The sequence below is a fragment of the Rhinatrema bivittatum genome, chromosome 1, assembly GCF_901001135.1.
Source record: "Rhinatrema bivittatum chromosome 1, aRhiBiv1.1, whole genome shotgun sequence".
In the NCBI taxonomy this organism is placed as follows: domain Eukaryota; kingdom Metazoa; phylum Chordata; class Amphibia; order Gymnophiona; family Rhinatrematidae; genus Rhinatrema; species Rhinatrema bivittatum.
The window spans coordinates 255,166,253-255,193,987 of record NC_042615.1 but is presented as its reverse complement, the minus strand read 5'-3'; the positions used below and the strand labels follow the sequence as shown (position 1 = coordinate 255,193,987).

Sequence of the window (27,735 nt, the reverse complement as noted above, 5' to 3'; positions counted from 1 at the left end):
CACAGATCACACAATAAAACTGGCTAAGATGGATTTCAAACTTTGAAGACTTCCGAGGTTTGTAGATATATGTTTGAGCTGCTAGGCTATAATGATAGTTGTGTATATTTATTTATTTTTAGTTTTTATATACCGATGTTCCTGTATAATATACATATCACACCGGTTTACAAGGAACTCAAACTGACGCCTCAGTGGGCAGTTTACATTGCAACAAGATAACAAGATAACAGATAATATGGGGGGGGCAGCGGAACTTGGCAAAGGATACAGAGATTAAGCATAAATAGCTAAATAGAGGTAACTAAATATACAATATACAGTAAAAAATGTACATAAGGTGAGTTGGGTCAGAGACCAGGCTGATATTATTTTCTTCCGGCTTTTAGATTCCTGGGAAAGCTTGTGCAAAAAACCAAGTCTTTAGTTTCTTTTTGAAAGTAATGTGGCACGGTTCGAGGCGAAGGTCTAGAGGGAGCGAGTTCCAGAGTATGGGGCCAGCTGTGGATAGTGCGCGTTTCCTCAGGGAGGATTTTGCTGGCTGGGCGCGTAGCATATTTCTGTACGCACTTCTTGTCGGTCTCTTGGAGGTGTGAAGCTGAAGTTGAAAAGTTAAATTGAGAGGAGCGATGTTATGTAGGGCCTTGTGAATCATCATAATGGTTTTGAAGTGTATAGCAGGTGTTAACATAGTTCTATGCAGAGCAGGCCATCTCTTTCTCTCTCTCTCTCTTTTTTTTTTTTTACTAAGATTCTATTCAGTAGCATTTGTTTCGTTTCTCCCATTTAGTGCCCATGGAAAGGATCAATAGACAATGGAGTCCCTTGTTTTGCTGTCAGAAAGAAGAAAAATGTTAGAAAAACAACACTTTACTAATCCTAAATCCACAACAATGAAAACGTCAGGTCTTTCCTACACTGAGATGCTTTTAACAGTGGGGTAGGAGGGGAAACATATAAAACATAAGTGGGGAAAGGCAAGAGTTAAAAAGTAACCTGAAGAATACAAAAAAAAAATAAAAAATGGCTAAATACTATCAATGAAGAAAAAATATTCCACATTTGAAAAATTCCCTTTCATGTCTGTCCTTGTTGAATTTGGGAGGTCGACTGGGCCTTGTGCCCGGTCGGCCAAAGTAATATGGTGCCAGGCTCACTTAGGGAGCAGGCCCACGGTGCGTGGTTTAGCGATGGGGGGGTGTGGCGAAGTGGGTCACGAGTTAGATTCCTAGCAGGGGCTGGGGGTGGGGGGGGGGGGGGGAAGGGGAAGGGGGAGGGGGTGGGTTGGCATAAACTTTGATGGTATTTTCCGCCGGCTTGCCAGCTGTTATATTTCAAATGATGTGCTGGCTGTGAGCCATTGGCTCCCTGGTAGGTGACTCAGTGGTTAGGGGCAGGGTTTGAGCTGTGAGATGTCAGTCGGGGATCATTCGACCGGCATCTCTGCAGCTGTTAGGGTCGCTTCCCTCCCACCCGCCCTTGTTTCCTTGTTGTATGGGGGTTTGTGCTGTCGCAGCTGGGAGGTGGCTCTTCTTGAGGCAGATGGCCCGAGCCACTTGGGGGGCAGATTTATTTAATTTGTTGTTAAGCTTCGCTCCTGTTACAACTCTACTTTGGGGAAAACTGGGTTCAATTGTCTTCTACGGGCTCCTTGCTGGGTGGTGGTGGTGTGTGTGTGTGTGGGGGGGGGGTTACTGGCTCGGCTCCTTGCTGGGAGGTGGCGGGGGTCACAATTCTGAGTAAGGCTTTCGGAACTTACTAGCTGGGCAGCTAGTGTTGATCATCTTGCTGGATGGTGGCGGATGGTTATTGGAAGTTACCTAATGTTAGACATCTGGCTCTGGCACCTCCTGCATTATGTTTTAAAGCTGTGGCCCTGCAATTCCAATTTGTTGTTAGTGTATTATTTAACTCTGTAAAGGGGGTGGATGTGAGTGTGTTAATGTCCTGGCTGCCTATATTATACTGTATTCAGGTCAAACTGCATACACTCTTATTTCCAAGAACTGTTATTGCCTTGATAAGAAGTCTTGAGCGGGTTATGGGAAATGCAAAAGCAAATAATTACATGAGAAACACCAGATGTGAACTATAGATGTGCAGTGAAAAATGATAGTATGCCTTAGAGGATCTTCAAAGAACCGACAACAACTAATCCAAACAGACTGGTGCTGGGGCAGTCAGCTACGAAGGCAGAATAAATTACAAAGGCTTGATATCATAGTCAAGATGCCACCCTGATAGGACTTTCTCTAGGCCTTGCTTTTTCACCGTTGCATTGCTGCAAGGAGTATATAAGGGTGAAGGCTCTCACCTGGATAAGTAGTCTGCCTTTCCATCAATGTCAATCCTTGGTCAGGGGCCACAGACAACTTTCTTCAGAACTTGGCACTTGTATAATCTTTGTCTGCCCAATAGGTGTCACTATTGAGCAACAGCTGGGATTACTCCTTCCCCACTTCCACAGCACTAGTTGGTGTGAGGAGCAGAAGCTGGGCTCGGGAATTAAACCCAGATCTCCCCACATGGCAATGTGCAGAACCACAAGTCCATTTTTATGAAAAAATCCAAAATTAATAAATAGTCTTTAAAAAAAAAAAGTATGCCAAATTCTTTTGTGTATGGCATAATTATGTTTTCTTTAACTTTTCACTGTTCCGTGTTTTTAGCCCGTTTCCTGAAGGAAGAAAAGTGGGCTTATGCGATTGTGTGTGTGTATGCGTATACGTGCATGTGTAACTTTTCAGGAATGTCAAGAAGTCCAAGAGGATCAATGTATATGTGCAGATGAGTATCTTGGAGAGTAGACTCCATTAGTTCTGTTTGGGATGCTGTGTTCTCTTCTCTTATGCCATCATCTCACTACAGCCTCCCCTTTCTTCCCAAAATTACTTCTTTCCTATCACCTTTCTTCACACTGCCCCCCCCCCCCCAGTCTATCCTTTTGTTTTTCACTCCCTATGTCTCCACATCTCTCATTCCCTTTCTTACACCTCGTCTCCTTTCTTTTCAATTCTCTTATCACTGTGGTCTCTTACCCTTCCTTCACAACTTCTCCATATACTACATTCATTGCATTGCTAATGGGAAGCAGGTCCATTCACCGACCTTGTGAAGAAAATTCTACGACAATTGCCATAGCTTTGGGGCCTTACGTATCACTATTATTTCTTTGTTCTATGTTATGAACCTTTCTGTCCTGATCCTCATGTATCAACAGAATTATTTACCAAATGATCCTTATGTGGTACTCTGGTGCCTACCTGTGGCAGATTTCAGACCTGCCTTAGATATTTTTAGGCTTCTGTAATGATTTATGTTCTAATTTTGTGCTGTAGTTAGCATTTGCAAGCAATGAATGCTCATTCTGTAAAGCAGCAGCTCCAAAAGGGGACACAGTGGATATAAAGTAAATAGATCTCATGGTGAGCTCCATCCAGAAGCAGCAAACATATATTAAGTATATAATGCAATGTGCAGAACACTATCCCATGACCTATGAAACAGGGAACAATTGCTGACAGTTGTGTTATCTTGTAGCACACTTTGACTCTCACAACACAGCTGGACTTATTGCCATGGTTTTAGCTGATGCTCTATCATGAATCACTATCAAAAGTATAACAAGCCCTGAAATGTATCTTCCAAAAAGAGCACCTGAAAAAGAGTCAAGCAAGGGAATCCGTAAACAAAAAGCTTTACCAAAAAGTTAAGGACCCATTGTTACACAGGGTGAAGGGCTAGAAGACAAAAGCCACAGGATCTGCCTTTCAACCGGATATCGAGATTGAAACATATGTCACATGCAGGCCCGGATTTTCCACCAGGTGAAGTAGAGGGCTGTATTCACTGCCTATGGGCACTGGGCTGGAAGTAGCATCTCCTCCATTGTCCGGGCGGCACTTTCTCACAAGCATTGCTCAGCCTCAGCGGCAGTGCCCCATCAGACCCAATCTCTTAAAAATGCAAAAGCTTGCAAGCAAGCAGCATTCGGATGGATGTAAACAAGAATCACCCTCATCCTGCCCCTGTGCCTTTAAGGGAGTGGGTCTAACAGGATGCTGCCACTCAAGCTGAGCAGTACTTGTAAGAAAGTACTGCCGGGACAAAGGAGTAGACATCCCGTTCAGTGGGATGTATGTTCAGAGAAAGATTCACTCTCACCCCAGCTCCCCGCATGCTTGGAGGGAAGGGAAGGACTTGAGGTACTTAGAGGTTAATTCTGGCCCTGGTCACGTGTATCGTGTGCAGCATTCCAGCAATCCACACATTTCTAAACTGTTTTTTTAAGCAAACTTTTTTCTTTATTAGTTTAGCCCTATAAAGAACATAATTGCATCCTTCAGGGGACCCAGTCTATGGCTGACAATATACTTTAAGACAAAACAAAATCAAGGTGGATGAATAGTGACCTCACATAAGAAGGTATAATCTGAACCAGCAGAAGTGTGAGGCTCAACTGTCAATATCCCACAGTTTGAATTACTTTTGAACAGTATAAACAAGCTTTTACTCCCAAATAGAAGGTATATCAACTAAGTCCCCTGACACGGCCATGTTTCGCCAGATGGATGCATTAAGGTGTTGCTGCGAATGCTGCTGTATTCCCTTCAGCATGGTACCTCCCGAGGAAGCCATATGGCGAAACATGGCCGTGTCGGGGGACTTAGTTGATATACCTTCTGTTTGGGAGTAAAAGCTTGTTTATGCTTTTTCTACAAATGTTTGCACATTGTTGTGAAGTGTTGACTAATTGGAACACCACTGTTCAACAGTAAAAGCTACTTGAAATTCATACTGTGGGATACTGAAAATTGAGCCTCACACTTCTGCCAGTTCAGTCTGACAATGTATTTTTACCATTTTTTTCTGATTGTAAACATGCATATATTTTTCACAGTTTAAACATAACAGAACTGAAAAAAAATCTTCCTGATGAGCCAGTCATTTTTCAGTTTTATGAAATAACAGAAGAATTAGATTGGAGAATCTCTACAAAATTGAATCTGTGTTTATTGTGTCTTTGCTTGCTTTGATGTTATTTTTTATTATGAATGTCAAACTGTGCACCACCTAGGGTTTTAGTATTAGCGGCATATAAATACAAATCAATAAATTTGGTAGGCTTTTTGCAAGTTACTGTTATGATTGATGGTCAGTTGGACACGCCTTGGACTGCCGCTCCTGCATTTCAGGCTGGGTACCAGTCACGCAGTAGGATGCAGCTGGTGGTCCCAGCGTGCCAACCGCCCCTCGACGTGGTGATGCCGCTGACATGCAGTGGACACCACCATCCACACCTGAGGCTCTCTAGGTGCACGTGTGCAGCTTACTTTAATTTAAAGGCCCGCAGTGGGAAAAAGCCCTGCAGCATCCCAAGATGACGTCAACATGTTGGCCTATAAAAGGCACCTTTTGACACTGCTTCAGTGCCATGGCAATCTGCTTCCACGAGGTACGAGTTAACCAGCATCTTTGTTTTTGGTTCCTATGTTTCTAGTTCCAGTTCCTGTCATCATATTCCATCCTACTGTCCTGTGTCTTCAGCCCAGTCTCTTGAGGAATGAATCATTCAGGTCACTACGCCCCCTTACAGGAGCTGACCCTAACAAGATTGCTACTCCGCAGTCTAACCCTAACAACTCTGAACAGATGGCTAACTCCTCCCCTCTGGAGGAATAGATCACAACAAGATTGCTAACTCCAGTGGATCCGGCTTAAAGGTATAAGAACATAAGAAATTGCCACGCTGGGTCAGACCAAGGGTCCATCAAGTCCAGCATCCTGTTTCCAACAGAGGCCAAACCAGGCCACAAGAACCTGGCAATTATCCAAATACTAAGAAGATCCCATGCTACTGATGCAATCTTTAGTCACTAACCAACCTCTTTCCCTTTTAGGCAATTCACCAACTCAAACGTGTAAGGGAAACCTTGTGTGGTGATAATTTTGTCCGGAGGTAATTGATGAGGATAACCGATTTTGCAGTTATCCTGTCTTTGTGTCTCCCCACACTGTGAAAAATGATAGAGAACTAAAAATTCGATTATAGCGTAATATCAGCTTAGGTTCATAAGATCAGTGGGTATTAGTTTTCTATTAGGTTAGCAACAACTCTTAAATATATAAAATAAAAAAAGGAGGAGTTGATAGCCAGTATCACATTCACATAGATACTGGGAGCACTGCATCAGAGTAATATTGTGGAATCAAGATATCACTTACAGACATGAAGTAGTGAAGCACACATGTTTGTCAGCCACATTCAAGAATGCTTACTACAAGTATTAAGAGCAGAGAATATCAGGCTCGAAACGGAGCATTTCAGAGAGAATATGATATAAGTAAATTGATACTTCAATGAGGCTGTAAAGACTCATCTGAGCAATTCAACATAGCACCCGATTAAATTTTAAAGAAAAGAAGACTGTGGATGGCTAATCTACCAAGCGGCGCGGCACAAGCGCCCCGCCCAGGACACGCCCACTATCTTTGATACCTATTACGTCAGAAACAGTAGGAGCGGACGTGGCACGCACAAGTTCACCACTAGGTCCGCCAGAGACAAGAACGATACGTGTTGCAGATCAGATGAAGTTCTCCATCAGGTCCCCTAAAGCTGCCCAAAAGTAATTATGTGAAACTTCTGAAATCAACGTTAGTACAAGTTAACACTACAAAAGTTACGTAGCAAAGATGTTTATATACTCAAGTTTGATTTAAATGAAGACATAATATTATAAATATGAGTTAGAACGAAACTAACGAGTTTTATAGTTTTCACCTGAGATAGCCTCGTTCTGGCCAGAGAGGGCGGTGGACTCCCCAGTCAGGCTTTAAAAGCAGTGAGAATTGAGTAGACGCCCAGGCAGACACAGAAGGCGTCGCACGAGAAGTTAGCAGAAGCTTTTGACAAGTAAGTTTTTCAAAAAAGGTGGGTGAGAATTAGAGAATTAAGAATGAATGTGATACAGAGTAAGTGATGTTGAACTAAATTGTTTTCTATATTAAAGGACTTTAGAATGCTGTGAACCCATTTAGGACACAGCACATTCTCCCATAGTCCCTGAAGCAGGCACCTTGTGCCGAAACATGGCCCGTGTCGGACAAGCAGCTCCGTACCCATGAGACATCAATAAAGGCGACGACCTTGATAAGTATGACATAAGACTAACAGTGGGTCGGAAAAGCAGCAGGGGAGAAGGGATTTTAAGAAAAATAATACAAAATAAAAAATATCTTTTGACTTTAATAAAAGAATAATAGACAAAGACAGGATAACTGCAAAATCGGTTATCCTCATCAATTACCTCCGGACAAAATTATCACCACACAAGGTTTCCCTTACACGTTTGAGTTGGTGAACTGATGCAATCTTTAGCAGTGGCTATTCCCCAAGTAAACCTGATTAATAACAGTTAATGGACTTCTCCTCCAAGAACTTATCCAAACCTTCCTTGAACCCAACTACACTAACCACATACTCTGGCAACAAATTCCAGAGCTTTATTGTGCATTGAGTAAAAAAGAATTTCTCCGATTAGTCTTAAATGTGCTACTTGCTAAACTTCATGGAATGCCCCCTAGTCCTTCTATTATTCGAAAGTGTAAATAACTGCGTCACATCTACTCGTTCAAGACCTCTCATGATCTTAAAGACCTCTATCATATCCCCCCTCAGCTGTCTCTTCTCCAAGGGGAGCTGTTCCATCCCCTTTATCATTTTGGTTGCCCTTCTTTGTACCTTCTCCATCGCAACTATATATTTTTTGAGATGCGGCGACCAGAATTGTACACAGTATTCAAGGTGCGGTCTCACCATGGAGCGATACAGAGGCATTATGACATTTTCCGTTCTATTAACCATTCCCTTCCTAATAACGGGACAGTGCTATACCGGGGTACAAATTATATCACAATGACAGAGAGGAGCACCCGGGTTATTTTTCCCTATATGCCACACGTTGCACTTGTCCACATTAAATTTCATCTGCCCAATCTTCCAGTCTTGCAAGGTCCTTCTGTAATGTATCACAGTCTGCTTGTGATTTAACTACTCTGAATAATTTTGTATCATCTGCAAATTTGATAACCTCACTCGTCGTATTCCTTTCCAGATCATTTATATATATATTGAAAAGCACCGGTCCAAGTACAGATCCCTGAGGCACTCCACTGTTTACCCTTTTCCACTGAGAAAATTGACCATTTAATCCTACTCTCTGTTTCCTGTCTTTTAACCAGTTTGTAATCCACGAAAGGACATCGCCTCCTATCCCATGACTTTTTAGTTTTCGTAGAAGCCTCTCATGAGGGACTTTGTCAAACGCCTTCTGAAAATCCAAATGCACTATGTTATGAACACTGCCCGCGGAGCTAATCCCCATGAGCAGGCACTCAACTTCCCCCCATACTACCCTACCAGATGCGGCTGGACGCCGCCGAAGTCGGGCCTTCCGGTGCAGCTGGAGCCGCGGACTTTCCTCCTTCACGCGGTCCGGAGGCCGCCCTTGGTGTCCTGCTTCACCGCGTCCAGAGCCGCGGACTTCTCTGGCTTCCTATGCGGCATGGAGCTGCCGCCTACATCCCACACATCTTCGCGGCCAGAGGCCGCAAGCCCCTGTCTGGATTGGTGGCTGGAGCCGCCCTCGGGGCCTCCTGCAGCGGCTGGAGCCGCTGCCATCTTTGGGGCCTGTCTCCAGGCCCAGCCCTGCGTCCTCGACGACGGTGCAGGACCGCTGTCCACGGTCCTGCTGCTTCCTGCTTCCTCTAGGTGCACGGCTGCGCCTCTCTTCTATATTTAAAGGGCCCACGGCCGGATATGCCCTGGGCCCCACCTTTGTGACTATTTCCTGCTGCAGCCCTATAAAAGGGCTAGTCTTGCAATTGCTCTGTGCCTTGCATCGGAGTTACTTCTGTCTGGAGGTTCCTGCCTGCCAGAGCTTCGTCAGGTCTTCTGTCTTCTTCGTGGAGCTCCTCGTCTCGTCTTGTCATGCCATGTCTTCATTGCCTGATGTCCCCGTCCAGGTGTCATGGTGTTTCATATCCTGATGTCTCACTTCCTGGTGTTCTAGTCCTCCTTGGTGTTCGTTTTTGCTCTGGAGCCTTCTGTTCTGCCGGCCGTGGATCTCCGGGTGACGGGTGGCCGTCATGGGAGATGCCGGCAGTGGACTGGTGTCCTGTGCTCCTGAGCCGTCTTATCCTGCCAGTCTTTGTGGAGCGTCGGATGACATCAGCTTCGTCATCGTCCCAGCTTGACTGGATCCTCTCCTGCGTTTGTCGCGCTCTCCACGTGGTCCGTGACCAGCCTCCTCAGGTTGTGTAGGGCGCGCAGTGGGACAGGGTGGTCTGCGACCAGCCCATTGGGTCCGCCCGTGAAGGTGGGCTGAATAGGGCGCCCTGAGAGACAGTGCCAATGTCTACCTGCCCAGCTTCTCATCTCGTCTGGACTTTGTCAAGTTCCTCGTCTCGTCTCTGATGCCATTGCATCAGCCTTGGTGATGCAATGGCTACTATTCGCCAAAATAGACTACTGCAGTGCCCTTTTCCTAGGCCTCCCCAAATCCACTACCAAACCACTGCAGATGATTCAAAACGCGGCAGCGAGATTGCTGACCAGTACCAGCTGCGGCGAACACATCTCACCCATCCTCAGGAACCTACATTGGTTACCAGTTCATTTCAGAATTCTATACAAATCAATCACCTTAATTCATAAAACCATCCATCATCATCTTCAACTTGACCTGGAAATCCCATTCAAACTCCACTCCTCCAATAGACCAATTAGGGATATTCTCAAAGGCACTCTGAAATTTCCCTCCACTAAAGCCTCACGCCTCTCTACAACCAAAGACAGAGCTTTTTCGATAGCTGGCCCATCTATCTGGAATAGCATCCCATCAAATCTCAGACTGGAGCCCTGCCTTTTAACTTTTAGAAAAAGACTTAAAACCTGGCTCTTTCTCCAAGCCTTCACCGATCCACCAGACATTCACTAGTTTGACCTCACTCTTACCCGACCTGGCATTTACACTCAAGAATGGACTCTGATTCTTCCAGGTTAAAGCACCTATTAAGCATCTAACCGTACACTCTACGGTAACACTTTATATTTCTCCTGCCTTATCTTCCTTCCAGCTTGTCGCAAGCTTCCAAGTTCTCTTTCCCTGTTGATTGTAACTTTGACTTATTCCCTCCTATTGTTTAGCTCTCGTTTACTTGAATTGTTACTCCAGTTATTCCCTGTTAAATGTAAACCGATCCGATATGGTTATTACTATGAAGGTCGGTATAAAAAACTGTTAAATAAATAAATAAAATAAATGTCTTCAACAGCTCTGGTGTCATGTCTTCAACAGCCTTGGTGTCATGTTTTCGCTTCAACCCTCGTTTGTGATGCCGTCGCATCAACCTTGGTGTCATGTCTTCGTGTCAAGGCCTCCGTCTGCCCTCATCCTCAGGCCGGCCTGCTGCTCCATGCTGATCCAAGCGGCAGGTCCGAAAGGGCTCGGAACGGTCAGAGGACCATTCTCCTACCAACATCTTCATGTTGTTGGCGCTGGGAGCTTGCAGGCCCGGCAGAGGGTAAGACCGTGTTCTGCCATGCTGGGACACGTCGCCAACCCTTGGTTCAGTCCTGGATCTGTCTGGAGTCGGGCTGAGGCCCAAGGGCACACTAAACACCCCAACACAACACACTACATCTACCGGTTCACCTTTATGCACGTGTTTATTAACTCCTTCAGAAAACTGAAGCAGATTTGTTAGGCAAGACTTCACTTGGGTAAATCCATGTTGACTGTGTTCCATTAATTCATGTCTTTCTATATGCTCTACGATTTTGATCTTCACAATAGTTTCTACTATTTATCCCGGCACTGAAGTCAGACTCACTGGTCTATAGTTACCCGGATCGCCCCTGGAGCTTTTTTTTTTTTTAATATTGGGGTTACATTGGCCACCCTCCAATCTTCAGGTACAATGGATGATTTTAATGAGAGATTACAAATTTTAACTAACAGAACAGAAATTTCATTTTTGAGTTCCTTCAATACCCTAGGATGCATACCATCCGGTCCAGGTGATTTGCTACTCTTTAGTTTGTCAATCTGGCCTACTACATCTTCCAGGTTCACAGTGATTTCGTTCAGGTCGTCTGACTCATCACCCCTGAAAACCATCTCCGGAACTGGTATCTCCCCAAAATCCTCGTTTATAAACACGGAAGCTAAGAATTCATTTAGTCGTTCTGCAATGGCCTTATCTTCCCTAAGAGCCCCTTTAATCCCTTGGTCATCTAATGGTCCAACCGACTCCCTCACAGGTTTCTTGCTTTGGATATATTTTTTAAAGTTTTTATTATGAGTTTTTGCCTCTATGGCCAACTTCATTTCAAATTCTTTCTTCGCCTGTCTTATCAATGTTTTACACTTAACTTGACAATGCTTATGTTTTATCCTATTTTCTTCCGATGGATCCTTCTTTCAGTTTTTGAAGGATTTTTTTTGGCTAAAATAGCCTCTTTCACCTCACCTTTTAACCATGACGGTAATCGTTTTGCCTTCCTTCCACCTTTCTTAATGTGTGGAATACATATGAACTGCGCCTCTAGGACTGTATTTTTAAACAATGTCCCAGCCTGTTGAACACTTTTAACCTTTGCAGCTGCACCTTTCAGTTTTTTTCTAACTATTTTCCTCATTTCATCAAAGTTTCCCTTTTGAAAGTTTACTGTTAGAGCTGCAGATTTGCTTATTGTCCCCCTTCCAGTTATTAGTTTAAATTTGATCATGTTATGATCACTGTTGCCAAGTGGCCCTACTACCGTTACCTCTCTCACCAAATCCTGCGTTCCACTAAGAATTAAATCTAAAATAGCTCCCTCTCTTGTTGGTTCCTGAACCAATTGCTCCATGAAGCAATCATTTATTACATCCAGGAACTTTATGTCTCTAACAAGTCCTGATGTTACATTTACCCAGTCAATATTGGGGTAATTGAAATCTCCCATTATTATTGCACTGCCTAATTGGTTTGCTTCCCTGATTTCTCTTAGCATTTCATCATCTGTCTGACCATTTTGTCCAGGTGGATGGTAGTATACTCCTATCACTATACACTTACCCAACACACATGGGATTTCTACCCATATAGATTCTACTGAGCATTTAGTCTCTTGTATGATCTTTATCCTATTCGACTCTATGCCCTCCCGGACATAAAGTGCCACACCCCCACCAAGTTGATCCTCACTATCATTGCGATATAATTTGTACCCTGATATAGCACTGTCCCATTGGTTATCCTCCTTCCACCAAGTCTCTGTGATGCCAATTATGTCAATCTCATCATTTGCTGCTGTACACTCTAACTCTCCCATCTTACTTCTTAGACTTCTGGCATTGGCATATAGACATTTCAAAGTGTGTTTTTTTGTTTGCTTTAACAACCTGCTTTTCAGTTGTTTGGGCTAATTCGGAAATCATTAGTTTTGGTGATTTTTTACATATAGGCATATGGATTATGTTTGCTTTTAATGGAACCTCTCTGTTGGGATGCCCTAACTCTCCTGTTTCATTAGTATCCTTCAAGGATACATTTCTCTGAACCATGCACTGCTGAGTGACTGTCGGCTTTCCCCCTTGTTCTAGTTTATAAGCTGCTCTATCTCCTTTTTAAAAGTTAGTGCCAGCAGCTTGGTTCCACTCTGGTTAAGGTGGAGCCCATCCTTTCAGAAAGTCTCCCCTTTCCCCAAAAGTTTCCCCAGTTCCTTACAAAGCTGAATCCCTCTTCCCTGTACCATCGTCTCATCCACGCATTGAAACTCTGGAGCTCTGCCTGCCTCTGGGGACCTGCACGTGGAACAGGAAGCATTTCAGATAATGCCACCCTGGAGGTTCTGGAGTTCAGCTTCCTACCTAAAATCCTAAATTTGGCTTCCAGAACCTCTCTCCCACATTTTCCTATGTCGTTGGTGCCCACACATACCACGACAGCCGGCTCCTCCCCAGGATGGGGTGAGAAGAGTCCTCCTTCTTGGGCCCAACAAAATAAATGGAATATAGGCCTGTATTTTCTTGAGATGTAGGTACTGGAACCACAGACTGCACGCTGAGGAGTCTTGACAACATAAACTCCACTGCCTGTCTCTTTTATGGATAGCTGCAGGGAGACACCATGAAAACATCCCAAGGAACACTGCAAAACTCCAGTGCACAGTCATCTCTTATCACCTCCAGAACTCACTAGTCTGACATGATTTTGACCTACCTCTGATAAAAAAAAGAGAAAGGTGACCCCCTTTCTCCTGTTCCCAGGGGTGGGTCAGCACAAATTCATTGGGAGGCTTAGGGGGCTCCACTACCCGAACCTGTGCCCCATCTGGGCTGCCTGGGACAAAAGGACTGAGACCTTCCTAAAGGTCGAGTCCTCTAAAAGGCTGCTCCTCTGTAGGGTTGAAAATGTTTGAATCCCCTAGTATGACCTCTCATGTTGAAGGAGCATGGCATCTCTTTCTTATCCTCTGGTAACCAAGGAACATGAGACTCACCACACTTATTGGCCATTATCTCCAGCTTGCTCCCAAACAAGAGTGAGCCTTTAAAGGCCAATTGCATAAGGTTAGACTTTGAGGTTGTATCGGCCAACCAATTTCTCAGCCTTAGCTGACGCCTGGCCACTATTCCCGAAGTCACCCCTCTGGCCGAAGTGCAGACCAAATTGCAGCCTGCATCTGCCAAAAAGGCGGCAATTGGTTCCATCACTGCCCTGGAATTTACTCCAGATTCATCGACCTCCTGAGAGAGAAGTAAACAAGAGCGAGCCACCAGGGAACAACAAGCTATCTGCAGATTCATTGCCATTTCTTCAAAAGCCTCAATTCTTCTGTCCTGTTCATCTGGTCACCCTTCTATGGGGATAGTCGTCCGCTTGGTAATGGCACACACAAGCGCATCCACTTTTAGAAAGCGCAATTGCTCTCTTGCAGCTGGATCAGGAGGTACAGCCCTTCCAAGACTCGGCCCCCTTTAAAATTAGCTTCCGGGGCGCCCCATTCAAGATCAATCAATTCTTGAATGGTCTCCATAACAGCGAAGAAACATGACGCCTTACGCAAAGGAATCAAAATGGGATCTTTCTTCGCTCAGACATGGATTCAGCCCCTGGTACTCCCAGCATCTTCAAAATCTGGGAAATCAGAGCCGGTAACTCATCTCTATGAAAGAAACGCAACATAGTTCTAAACTGCTCCAATCCTGGAGGAATTTCCCCATCCTCCAGGGAGTAAGGATCGACTTTATCATCCATGCCATCTGGTCCCTATCAAGGAGACCCGCAGCTGATCTAGGTGTACTCTTAACGCTTAGATACAGCACCAGGCATGCGGGAATCCACAGCCTGCGATCCTAACCTGTCAAGATTGCCTGGGGCCAAGAACAGCGCCTGAAGAAAGGCCCACCTGTTAAGATTGCCTGGGGCCAAGAACAGCGCCTGAAGAAAGGCCTGCAGTACTTGAAAAAAATTCTACTCAAGAAAAGGCAGAGGGTTCCATGCCAAAACCAGGAGGCATCGGACTTGTGCCCACTGAGCTACCTTTCCCTGCTGATGAACCAGTTAGAAGAGCCCCAAAATCAGGTGACACCTCTGGCAGCTTTTTCCATTCCCGCAACAAGCTGAGAAGAACCAGTCTTAGTAAAATCAGGCAGAGGCAATTCTCCCTGAGTCTCCAAACAGCACTGACACACGTTAGAGGGAACACCAGGCTGGGATGCCTGAATATGACAAGCAACTCAAAGGGAAAGCATTTAGGCTTTTTTGCTAGGGGTGCCATCAGTCTGCCAAAACATGTTAACAGGCGTCTGATGAGAGTGCACCCAGCTGTGTCCACCCTGCAAAAATTAGGCACTCAACACTGTGCCTTGATCAAAGCACAGTCTGAGCTCCCACCAGGACGCTTCACATAGTGCGCATAAATAAGTGCGTGCATGTGTGCGCACACAACTGAGCACCCCTGTACGCCCAATTAGGCACACAATCTGGAGGCACAGCTGGGCACACAAGCATAAACCGACGCAAATGCAGAGGGCAGCACTTACACGGATATCGCAGTATGAAACTGGCTCCTAGTGCTTGGGTTTCAGATCTCATTAACAAAAAAGCTTTTCTACGCTGCTGCGTACTTTTAGCTAAATCTGGGTAAACTTGAACGGAACCACCATAATATAATTCAGACCTATTTCTAAAGTAATTTCTCATTATCTTTGAAACACTAGCTTCATCATAAAAAGTAACAAAAAGTACAGCTCTATCCACAATTTCAGGAGTCGAGTTTTCAAGGTAATCAGTTAGATTTTGTAAATCCAATCTTTGAATATTTATCCCGGAGACAGGGTTGTTTCTTTTCGGTAGAAAAAATAACTTTTTTACAGCTGGAATCTCATCTTGAGGAATCTTTAAAGTCTCCATTACGTATTTTTTGAAGGTCAATAAAGGGATCTCTCACATAACAATCGGAAAGTTTAATAACCTTATATTAAGGTGCCTCATGAAGTTCTCTATAGATTCCAGTCTCCTCGACATATTTGCCCTTTCAACTAACATAGTGGCATTAATACTTTGGAGACTATTCATTTCCCCATTAACTTTCTTTAATGAGTCTTCAAAATCCTGAAATCTTTTTTGATTTTCCCGTTCTTGTGTCCCAGTTTGAGCAACAAGCCTGGTTGTCTAGTTGGCTAGACATCCTAACCATGAAGTCCCAGATTGTATCAAGGGTTACAACTGCTGGTTTAATACATTGCTGTGAGAATGATTTTCTTACCCCACTTTCAGCAGTCAAGCCTCTTTCTCCCGATGTTGTAGGGATTATAGCTTCTGCTTCTCTTACTTCGCCTCTCGACGGAGTAATTTTCTGGGGTATTGATTCATCCCCAAGCAGGGCAGGGTCTTCTGGGCCACCTAGCCCGGCATTACCGGTGTTTTCCAGTAAAGCCCCGGCTCCTCTGACTCTGTCTTGCGGCAAAGCTCTCAACAGTGTTTTTGGAGTTGGGGGGCTCAACGAAAGTTCCCCAGGGGAGTAAGATGCTCCTCTCGCTTGCTCACCAGCGGGGGTTGAGACACTCACTATAGGTGAGGAAGATGCAAACTCAGATATTAACCTCTGTCCTGTCGAAAGATCCGAGTCCGGTGGATATACTCGGACCTTTCCTTTCCTCTTATGAGGCATTTAATTTGCAGAGTATTTTACCAAAAAGACCAAAATCTTGGAAATCAGGACTGGAGAGTTGCAGCTCACAAAACGCTTTTTTAAATCCTCCCCCTCTAGTCTGATGTCCGGGCACATAAACTTCTGGGCCTCCTCCGTCCTAAGCCGGACCAAGCCACGCACGCCTAAGGGGTGCGAGCGGCTTTGGCGGCGCGCTGCTTCTCCGCCGGTTCTTGTATCGGTTTGGGGCTCCTCCCACTTACGTCGTGGCGCTGTTTGGGGATGATGTTCCGGCTCTAGCAGGGCCCAAACTTCAGCGAACTCCGCCGCTTCTCCGCCGGTTCTTGTATCGGTTTGGGGCTCCTCCCACTTACGTCGTGGCGCTGTTTGTGGATGATGTTCCGGCTCCAGCAGGGCCCAAACTTCAGCGAACTCCGCCGCTTCTCCGCCGGTTCTTGTATCGGTTTGGGGCTCCTCCCACTTACGTCGTGGCGCTGTTTGGGGATGATGTTCCGGCTCCAGCAGGGCCCAAACTTCAGCGAACTCCGCCGCTTCTTGTATCGGTTTGGGGCTCCTCCCACTTACGTCGTGGCGCTGTTTGGGGATGATATTCCGGCTCCAGCAGGGCCCAAACTTCAGCCTGCCTGGTAATTTTAATGTTAGAACAAAATTACTTTTCCACTGATTTTTTTCCTATGTGTTCTATAGTAGGGATGTGAATCGTTTTTCAACGATTAAAATTATCGTCCGATAATTTTAATATCGTCTTAAATCGTTATAGAACACAATACAATAGAAATTCTAACGATTTATCGTTAAAATCGTTAAATCGTGTTAGTGCGCACTAACTCCCAGTTAGTGCGCACTAACTCCCAGTTATTGCGCACTAACTCGAGTTAGTGCGCACTAACTGAAAATGATACAAATTGACACTTTCCAGGTCAGTAAAGGTCAGTTAGGAATGAATATGTGTTCCTATTGGCTGGCTGCCCTCTTATCTATTGATGTTAACCAGGTTCCCACTGAGGTGATGGTTGGGGGGATGGGAAATGGAAATGGAAACTCAGGAACACTAACAGAAAATGATACAAATTATTGACACTATCCAGGTCAGTAAAGGTCAGTTAGGAATGAATATGTATTCCTATTGGCTGGCTGCCCTCTTATCTATTGATGTTACCAAGGATCCAACTGAGGTGATGGTTGGGGGGATGGGAAATGAAAACTGTTGGTAGTTGACAAAAAAAGTAATGTGATCAGTCAATATGACTAGAACCTGTGCCCTATTCCTGATACCAGGGGTGTTGTGATCTTCCTGCACTCAGTGCCCTATCCCTGATACCAGTCTGAGACAGCTCCCTCCCTGCATTACTAGTGAGAGGCTGGCTTCACAGACAGGGGGGAGCTGCCTGACCCTCACTCCTGACTTCCCCCATGTCCCAGCTAGTGAATGGTGTGTGGGTGAGGGGGGGGGGGGAGGATGGTGAAGTCTGAGACAGCTCCCTCCCTGCATTACTAGTGAGAGGCTGGCTTCACAGACAGGGGGGAGCTGCGTGACCCTCACTCCTGACTTCCCCCATGTCCCAGCTAGTGAATGGTGTGTGGGTGAGGGGGGGGGGGAGGATGGTGAAGTCTGAGACAGCTCCCTCCCTGCATTACTAGTGAGAGGCTGGCTTCACAGACAGGGGGGAGCTGCCTGACCCTCACTCCTGACTTCCCCCATGTCCCAGCTAGTGAATGGTGTGTGGGTGAGAGGGGGTGGGTGGATGGTGAAGTCTGAGACAGCTCCCTCCCTGCATTACTAGTGAGAGGCTGACTTCACAGACAGGGGGGAGCTGCCTGACCCTCACTCCTAACTTCCCCCATGTCCCAGCTAGTGAATGGTGTGTGTGTGAGGGGGGGGGGGGAGGAGGATGGTGAAGTCTGAGACAGCTCCCTCCCTGCATTACTAGTGAGAGGCTGGCTTCACAGACAGGGGGGAGCTGCCTGACCCTCACTCCTGACTTCCCCCATGTCCCAGCTAGTGAATGGTGTGTGGGTGAGGGGGGGGGAGGATGGTGAAGTCTGAGACAGCTCCCTCCCTGCATTACTAGTGAGAGGCTGGCTTCACAGACAGGGGGGAGCTGCCTGACCCTCACTCCTGACTTCCCCCATGTCCCAGCTAGTGAATGGTGTGTGGGTGAGGGGGGGGGGGGGAGGATGGTGAAGTCTGAGACAGCTCCCTCCCTGCATTACTAGTGAGAGGCTGGCTTCACAGACAGGGGGGAGCTGCCTGACCCTCACTCCTGACTTCCCCCATGTCCCAGCTAGTGAATGGTGTGTGGGTGAGGGGGGGGGGAGGATGGTGAAGTCTGAGACAGCTCCCTCCCTGCATTACTAGTGAGAGGCTGGCTTCACAGACAGGGGGGAGCTGCCTGACCCTCACTCCTGACTTCCCCCATGTCCCAGCTAGTGAATGGTGTGTGGGTGAGGGGGGGGGGGAGGATGGTGAAGTCTGAGACAGCTCCCTCCCTGCATTACTAGTGAGAGGCTGGCTTCACAGACAGGGGAGAGCTGCCTGACCCTCACTCCTCCGGGGTATTGTGATCTTCCTGCACACAGTGCCCTATCCCTGATACCAGGGGTGTTGTGATCTTCCTGCATGCAGTGCCCTATCTCTATTAATACCAGGAGTGTTGTGATCTTCCTGCATGCAGCGCCCTATCCCTGATACCGGGATGTGTGCAAGAAGATCACAACACCCCCGGTATCAGGAATAGGGCTCTGTGTGCTGGAAGATCACAACACCCCCGGTATCAGGAATAGGGCACTGTGTGCAGGAAGATCACAACACCCCTGGTGTCAGGGTTAGGGCACTGTGTGCAGGAAGATCACAACACTCCTGGTATGAATAGGGATAGGGCACTGTGTGCAGGAAGATCACAACACCCCTGGTGCCAGGGTTAGGGCACTGTGTGCAGGAAGATCACAACACTCCTGGTATGAATAGGGATAGGGCACTGTGTGCAGGAAGATCACAACACCCCTGGTGCCAGGGTTAGGGCACTGTGTGCAGGAAGATCACAACACCCCTGGTGCCAGGGTTAGGGCACTGTGTGCAGGAAGATCACAACACTCCTGGTATTAATAGGGATAGGGCACTGTGTGCAGGAAGATCACAATACCCCTGGTATCAGGGTTAGGGCACAAGTTCTAGTCACATTGACTGATCACATTACTTGTTTTGTCAAGCTACCAACTGTTTCCATTTCCCATCCCCCATATACTGTCAGTGGGAAACTTGGTAACATGAATAAATAAGAGGGCAGCCAATAGGAATACATATTCATTCCTAAACTGACCTTAACTGACCTGAAAAGTGTCAAATTGTATCATTTTCAGTTAGTGCGCACTAAGTCCCAGTTAGTGCGCACTAAGTCCCAGTTAGTGCGCACTAAGTCCCAGTTAGTGCGCACTAAGTCCCAGTTAGTGCGCACTAAGTCCCAGTTAGTGCGCACTAACTCGAGTTAGTGCGCACTAATCGGAAAAAACGATTTTTAACGATTTTTTAACTAAAAAATCGTGCCTAACACGATTTTCTTGCCCTGCCACACGATTTCTATCGTTAAGACGATATGGAAAACGATTCACATCCCTATTCTATAGGTCATTTTTTCCACTAAAATTGTTAGAACATTTTAATTCACAGGCAAAATAAAATAAAAACTGACAACAAAGGTCCATACCATACCTCTTTTGCTCTGTATGTTTGTGTTCATTAGAGAAGGCGGTGCGAGCTTGTCTCATGCCGCAGAAATTAACATGGGCATAAGTGCAGGGAGTGTAGGAAGAGGGTGGGGTAACCAACAGCAATGGCAACAATTTCGAATTGGTGCCTTGCCACTGGTTGTCAGTTAGGTAAAAGAAAGATTTCGGCGCGAAGCCAAGCAGTGAGGGATCAACAGTGAAGCAAGCGGCTGATTTCTGCTGCTGCTCCGGTGCTGATTCCTTGTGGGCATTCGGTAGCGGTTTGTCCAACGGATCTCGTATCTTGTGTTCGTTTGCGACACAATGAAGAGGGCGAGAGCAAGGACGTCTGGTCCCGGGCAGGGTCTGAGGCCCGACCGACGGAGCTAGACGGAGGGCGGCGTAGTTCGGGTCCCAGGGCCTGCCCAGCACCCGGGATAGGCAGCGGTAAGTGCGCTCCAGTCTGGGGAACCCCTGCCCGTCCTGGCCCCTCCAGGGGGCTTTGGCTTCCGTCCCATCGCTCCAGTCCCTTCCCCCGGGGGCCCCCCTCCCCCACGAAGCGATTCAGGAGAGAACGGTCCGGAGCCCGAGGCACCCTCCCCCCCTTACCTGGCGGTGTCAGCTCGTCTTTCACCCCCCCGTGTGGCAGGATGCCATCCGGGTTAGCCATGCAGGCATCGGGTGGAGCCTCTGTGTTTGTGCTTGACTTCCCTGGAGCGGAGGAGCGTCCAGGCCATGCCGTGGAAGGTGTGGGGGAGCCGGTGGACCTCCGTGTGTCACGGCCCCCCTCCGAACCCGCCATGGGTCCCGGCAAGCGCAAGGCCGTGTGGCATACGCGCAGGGCAAATCTGCCCCCCGGCTCTGAGAGCGGGGATCCGCCGACAACAGGAGACTTGCAGCGCCTCAGGGTCCTAGAGGACCCTGATGAGCAAAGACCCCGCGATTCCAGGTGCAGGAAGAGGGGTAAAGGTAAGCAGCTGGAACGTAGGCATGCGGGGTGAGTTAGGGAAAGGCCTGGTCCCGCTTCGGGGGTGTGCCCCTCCCCCCATCCACGAGCCCTGCCCCCCCCCCCCCCCATGGCACATCAGGGTGCCCCAAGCCACCTGGACGCCCACACCGCTGGGCTTATTTCGGACATTTTAAGGAGATATGTGGGTTCCAGACTTGGAAACTCTGCTGATAGTGCCTTATTGACTGGAGGGGATAGGGAGGGCTTTGGAGGATGGCAACCGGACCCGGTTGGCCACCCCGGGGCGGAGTTGTTTCCTGCAGACGAGTGGTTGAGGCTAGATCAAAGCGGTGAGGGGAGGGTGCGGGGTGCTTCCAGGGAGGTTTTTCAGGGTCACTGCTCGAGGTTTAGCCTTGGTACGAAGGTGCCAGGGGCGGTTGGGGGACGGGGTCCTTTCACAGATGCCAAGGAAGATGCAGTCCCAGGGACGTCATGACAAGAGGCGTGGAGAGACTGGGAGTTTCGGGCGCGGCAGGACAGATCAGTGTCTAGTAGGATAGCGTCCATGGAGTGTGCAGCGGACGTTTCGAGCAGGGGTGCAGCGGGTTATCTGGGAAGTGGAGTAGCGGACGCAGGATCAGGTAAGATAGAGCAGCGAGAAGCACGCGCACTTCCGGGTCAGTAGTTCTTCCAGCTCGTCTTCTTCATCCTCGAGCTCAAGCAGTGCAGGCCCGAGTCAATGCACAGTTTTAGTGGAAGGGCCTAAGCATGATATGGGGCACCCAGCCCTGGCTTCTTTAACTGAATTGTGGGAAGAGGTGCCTAAGTGCATAGTCACGCGTATTCGCAAGTGCAAATTCGTAAATATCTTTAGGCTGTTGGAAGGTAGACGGGGTGGGCCAAAAATTTCAAAGAACATAGTCAATTAGGTTCGCGATTTTCTGCGTTTAGCTAGCGTGGTTAGCCATTTTGACCCCACCCAGTATGGGGCTTTGCTGTCCTATGCGGACAGCATACTTGGAGCTTTTCGGGATTACGAAGATTGAGCATGTCTCAACTACGATGAAAAGTTCCATGACAAAATGGCCGGGAACAAATTTATGTCCTGGGGCACACAGGATATTCATCTGTGGCTCACACAGATGACTATCAAAGTTGTTAGCGGTACCAGAAGCATAGGGGCGACTGGTAGTTCAGTAAGCCTTAGAGCAGGGGGAGGCAAGGGTTCCTTTCGTGGTTCCAGGTTTATGTGCAAGACCGAAGCGGGAAACAAAGGTTCCGGGAGTGGGTCAGACCTCTGTTGGAGGTTCAACAAACTCACATGCTTGTTTCCAGAATGCAAATTCAGGCATGCATGTGCCTCCTGTGGCGGAGCGCATCCAGCCACTAAGTGCTCCCAAGGCCAGAGCGCTGCCCTTCCCAAGGGTGGTAAGTTATGAAGCTTTGCATCAGAAGGCAGAGTCGCCGATAGCGCTTGCAGCTTTAAACGAGAGCTTGCGGCATTATCCAGATTCAGAAGTTGCTGCTTTGTTAAGTTCGGGGTTTAGCGTTGGGTTTATCATTCCTTATGAGGGTCCGGGGGTAAAGCGAGGAATGCCAGGTCTGCCTACAGAATGGCAGATGTAGAGCGCACAAAGTTGCAGGCGGAAATACAATTAGGGAGGGTGGTGGGTCCTTTTGAGGTTCGGCCTTTTGATAGGATGCATTTATCGCCATTAGTGGTCATCCTGAAGAAGGTGCCGGGCAAGTTTAGGCTGATTCTGAACTTATCATACCCGGAGGGCTCGTCCGTAAACGATTTCATCCCACGGCAAGTGTATGGTCAAATACGCTTCTTTCGATGAGGCGATAGCGTTGGTGCACAATGCCGGGCCTGGGGCCTTGCTAGCCAAAGCTGATATAGAATCGACCTTCAGGCTGTTGCCAATTCACCCTTCGTGTTTCCCGCTTTTGGGTTTTTATTTCGAAGGCGGTTGTTTTGTTGATCGTTGCTTGCCAATGGGTTGTGCGGTTTAGTGCGCTCTGTTCAGGCCTTTACCACTTTCATCCAATGGGCCGCTATGAGGCATAACGGTTGTTCAGATAGGTTACATTATTTGGATGATTTCTTGTTCGTTGGGCCGGGTGAATCTGGCGTCTGTCAGCAGCAGTTAACCGGCTTCTTGGAAGTAGCTAAGTCTTTCGGAGTGCCCATTGCACAAGAAAAAACCGAAGGCCCGGTCACTAGATTGACTTTTTTAGGAATCGAGTTGGATTCTGTGGCCATGGTGTCGCGATTGCCGTCTGACAAGGTTGCTCAGTTGCAGGAGTTGGTTGGACAGGTCCGCGGGGCAGTCACAGTGACATTGAGGCAGATGCAATCTTTGATCGGCTCCCTTAATTTTGCATGCAGGGTTATACCCATGGGGCGAGCTTTTATTCGTAGACTGTCAGCTAGAACAGCCGGGGTGAAGGCCGGGCATTTCATTCATGTTACTACAGCAGTAAAGGCGGAATTAGGGATCTGGGAGGGTTTTTTAGATTCCTTAAATGGAGTCCGAATAATGCAGGAGGCGGAAGTATCCAATGAGGACATGGAATTGTATTCAGACACAGCCGGGCGAGCGGTTTCGGCGTATATTTTCAGGGATTATGGTGCGAGGAAAGATGGCCGGACGAGTGGGTCTCAGAGGGATTGACAAAAAATATAACATTCCTTGAGCTTTTCCCGATAATTGTGGCATTGACGATATGGGCAGGGGGTTGCAGAATAAAAAAGTAGTGTGGTGGTGCGATAATTTGGGAGTGGTTCAGGTAGTTAACAAGCAGTCGGCAAAATGTTTTAGGGGGTCGAGACTGCTTAGGGTGCTCGTTTTCCTATGCTTGAAATGGAACGTAACTGTACGAGCCAGACATGTGCCCGGCAACAGGAATTTGTTTGCCGATGCTCTTTCTCGTTTCAAGTGGGACGTCTCCAGGGCCGAAGCTCCGCAGGGAGAAATTTTCCCAGAGAACCTTTGGCAGCTTGGCATGACGTCACGTGGGACTTGATTCGACAATAGTTGGCACCTGCTACATGGAGATCTTATATAGCAGGCAGAGGAGCTGTGTCTTGTTTTTTGCGGGCTTTGGGTTGGAATGGGGGGGTAGTAAGGGAGAGTGAGGTAGTGCAGTTCATTTTCTGGGTTATACGGGAGGGTTACTCGTTGGGGTTGGTACGTTGTCAATTAGCGGGTTTTGCGTTCTTTCAAAAGCTGGGGGGTTGGGGAAATCCAGTGAGTAGCTTCTTGGTGCGACGGGTTTTGGGAGGTTGGAGTAGAGGGTGCGGGGATAGAGAGGATAGGCGACGACCGATAAGGTATGTGGACTTGTTGGAAATAGCAGAGCGTTTGGTTACGATGTGCCGGTCACAGTATGAGGTGGTGTTATTTCGCGTGGCCTTCTCCTTGGTGTTTTTTGGGGCTCTGCGGATCAGCGAATTGGTTGCCAGTTATAGGGGCAGTAGAGTGGGGACAGGCTTGCAAGCCCAGGATATTTGGGTGTACGAGAGGCGGGTCACCTTGTGTATTCAGAAATCCAAGACGGATCAGACAGGAAAAGGGTTTTTGATTTCATTGGTGCCAGCACGGGCGAGCTGCGTGTCTGGTGAGGTGCGTTCTAGAGTTTGTTCAGGTACGACCGAAAACGCGGGGTTTCTTCCTAGTTCAAGAGGGTGGTTTACAGTTGATGATTTTTCAGTTTACTCGCGTGTTGCAAGGGGTGGTGGCGGATCTAGGGTGGGACGTTAGGAGTTTCTCCCCACATTCGTTTCGGATGGGTGCAGCGACTACGGTGGCTAAATTGGGGTGGTCGGCTAGGAGGATTCAAATGTTAGGACGATGGAGGTCAGTGGTTTTTCAAACTTACGTGCGGAAGTAAGGGAGAGAGACGGGGGAGGGGAGGGTCATTCTTTGTGTTTGCTAACAAGGTCCTTTGCTTTGCAGACACTGATGGGGTGGCAGTTAATAGGGAATGTGCCTGGGTCGTGGGCCATTCTTTCGTTCACCGTGCACAGCGAAGGGCAATGAAGAGACCATATGGTGTCAACCTGAATATGGACACACGCTTGTGGAGAGTGCAGTGGTTTGGCAAAGGGGGGATGCGGTGGGGTGAATTGCTTTCTTTCCTCCAGGGGAAGGTTCAGAGATGGGATCCCCCTCGAACACTGCTTATTCACCTGGGGGGAAATGACATCAGTATGGTGTCTTGCCGTGAATTGTTGGCTCAGATGCGGAAAGATTTAAGAACAATTATGAACCTGATGTCGGGTACTAAAGTGGGTTGGTCCAATATCATAATTCGGATTAGACATCGGGAGGAGTCCTTATGGCGTAACGGCGTGAGGAAATTAAATCGCCAAATGGTTGATCCAGCGGGGGGGGGGGGGGGGTTTTGGGTACGTCACACTTGGTCGTGGGAACCGTTGGGGGGTTTCTTTTTGAGTGATGGTATCCACCTTTCAGACATAGGCATGGACCTCTTTAACAATGCCCTGGAGGAAGGATTTGCACGGCAAATGTGTTGAAGATGCCCGCAGTGGGGGAACAAGGGCAAACGGGTTGCCTTTGTTTGTGGCAGAAAAACCCGAGCCTGAAGTTGTAATGTATTGTATTGATTTGCGAAGGACATTGGGGGGGGGGGGGGAATGCTCGTGTAGCTTGGGGCTGCTACACGGGAAGGCCTAAAGAGCAAGGGGGGGGGCTGATGCTCAGGCCGCACGCTTACCCTCGCTGGTGCCCTTGTGGGGTAAAGGGGGGGGGGGGGGGGGGGGGGAGTGTTGAAGCAGGCTTACCATTGGGATGCGGTGGTAAGTGAAGAGGGGCAAGATGGCGGGGATTGTGTTTTTGGTATTATGTATAAGAAATGGTGGGCTCAGGTTGTGTTTTATAATAAACTGCGGCCTGGTTGTTTAAAGCCATGTTGATGTGCATGCGTTTTTTTGTGAAGGGAGAGAGGAGGGGGTGGTGGTCAAGGGGTGCGAGCTGCTGGTCTTGCTTCCCTATTTAGAATAGTGCAGGGACCGTCTCTTAAGCTTGCTTGTACAGTACTGCATTGAATATGTCGAGCAGTGTTATAGAAATGTTAATTAGTAGTAATAGACTACCTCAGGACTCTCAAATGCATATGCATCTGCCAAAAATAAAAAAAATGGGGCAGGGGACTAAGGCCAACCTCCATTGCCAATGTTATGCAGAACCTGCAGCATAATAAAGAGCCAACTATCCCAGCAAGACCGGCAAAGTCCATCCCACACAGGGAGTGGTTTGTTAAGCTCCCCCCTCCCCCCCAATACTTTAATAAATTGAGCCCTTATGGACACATGGTGTCGGTCCCGCTTCCGGGCTTGTGATTTTTCTAAACAGAGCAGGACATCACCAGCTCAACTGCAAACAGCACAGAGACAGTTCTGGTTACTCAGCTCCCAAGTCTCCACTCCTCAGAATTCAAGAACCCGCCCCAATTATGCAAACCACTGCCCCGCACAGCACTCATGCGTCTGCAAGGCCCACATGTGGCCCACATGTGGAGTGGAGGGAGGAGGACTGAACAAATTGAATCGGCTAGGCATTAACAAATAAATATCCTTAATTGTGGCCTGTTCCGTGCTTGTGTGACTGAGGTTTTCTTTTCCTCCTGACGCTGACGTCACGTTTACTTGCTAGACAGTTCGTTCGGCAGACCCTAGCCCCTTTTTTTCCCCGTTGTGTGGGTCAGGGTTGCCAGGTTTTCATGAAAGAATAAGCACTTTTTTCCAAAAAAAACAAGCCCAAAAAAAGCCCACAACACGTGAAATTGAAACACCAATGTCTGTGAGTCGCATAGATGACAAAGGAGCTTAGCTTTTTGCATGTTTCTCTGTTTTAGCATGTTGCAGAAGGTCTGCATGATGTGCACGAATGTCTTACTTACAAAATTTGCACATAGCCTTACTCTCATTGCTGAAAACAGGCTGAATCCATGCTTTTAATTCACGTTCCTCTTCCCACGCTTTGCAGTACTTAGCTCAGTTCTTTACTTTAGCCATAGTAGATCAAAACCATTTAATAGTGTAGCAGCTAAGGACGGAAACAGTAGGTATGAACAGGCTTTCTTACAGAGGTGATCTTCTGCAGGGAGAAGAAATGAAAGGAAAAAAAGCAAAATTAGATGAAAGCAAAAGTGATATAGAACAAAAAAAAAAATATAGCATTACAAGTTTCCATGTCACATTTTTTACCTGTAGTCAGCAGGTATGGACAAGCATTCTTTTTGTCGAAATAAGGATTTTTTTTATAAAGGTGATCTGCTGCAGGGAGAAGAAATGAGAAAAAAAATTTATGAAATCAAGTGGAATAGAACAAATTAAAACACATCAGCCCCTCTCACTCATTCCCCCCTCCAAGCACATCCCTGGCCCCCCACACACATTCCCCACTCCCACCCCCTACAAACTCGTCTTCAGTTTCCTCATGCTCATTCCCCCCTCCAAGCACCTCCCCCCCCCCCCTCAGAGCACATCTGTGGCCCCCACATTCTCATTCCCCCCCCTCCCAACATACTAATTCCTCCCCTCCTGATACCTGGCTGTAGCTGCACAGTCAGAAGATTCCTTCTCTGTTGCTTGCTGGCAGCTGCAAAATCGTGCTGGCCTTCCAGGTCTACCCAGGTGCGAGGCTTGTGCATGCCCTGCTGGTGCTGGGTTTGCCCCACAGCTGGTGTGAAGGTTTACAGCGCTGGTCAACTTACTGCTGCAATAATTTAGGGTGCGCCTGCTATGGACAGGCTTCATTGCAGCAGCAGCAGCCAATCACTGCAACATCAGAGCACAAGTCCCGCCCAACAAGCCCAAAAAAAC

The 27,735-nt window shown here is 47.6% G+C and overlaps 1 long non-coding RNA gene across 3 annotated transcripts; it reads right to left on the bottom strand.

The window, feature by feature from the left end:
- Positions 1 to 679: 679 nt before the first annotated feature.
- On the bottom strand, positions 680 to 27,728 carry LOC115087114. 3 transcript variants are annotated; one of them, XR_003855441.1, is made up of 5 exons: positions 27,461 to 27,728; positions 27,118 to 27,186; positions 26,832 to 27,007; positions 15,824 to 16,851; positions 680 to 833 (listed from the first exon to the last, which is right to left on the bottom strand). It is a non-coding gene; the product is annotated as an uncharacterized LOC115087114 (long non-coding RNA). The 3 variants fall into 3 exon arrangements; XR_003855440.1 differs by having other exon boundaries at positions 26,811 to 27,007; positions 27,461 to 27,726; XR_003855444.1 differs by lacking the exon at positions 15,824 to 16,851 and having other exon boundaries at positions 26,811 to 27,007; positions 27,461 to 27,691.
- Positions 27,729 to 27,735: the final 7 nt, after the last annotated feature.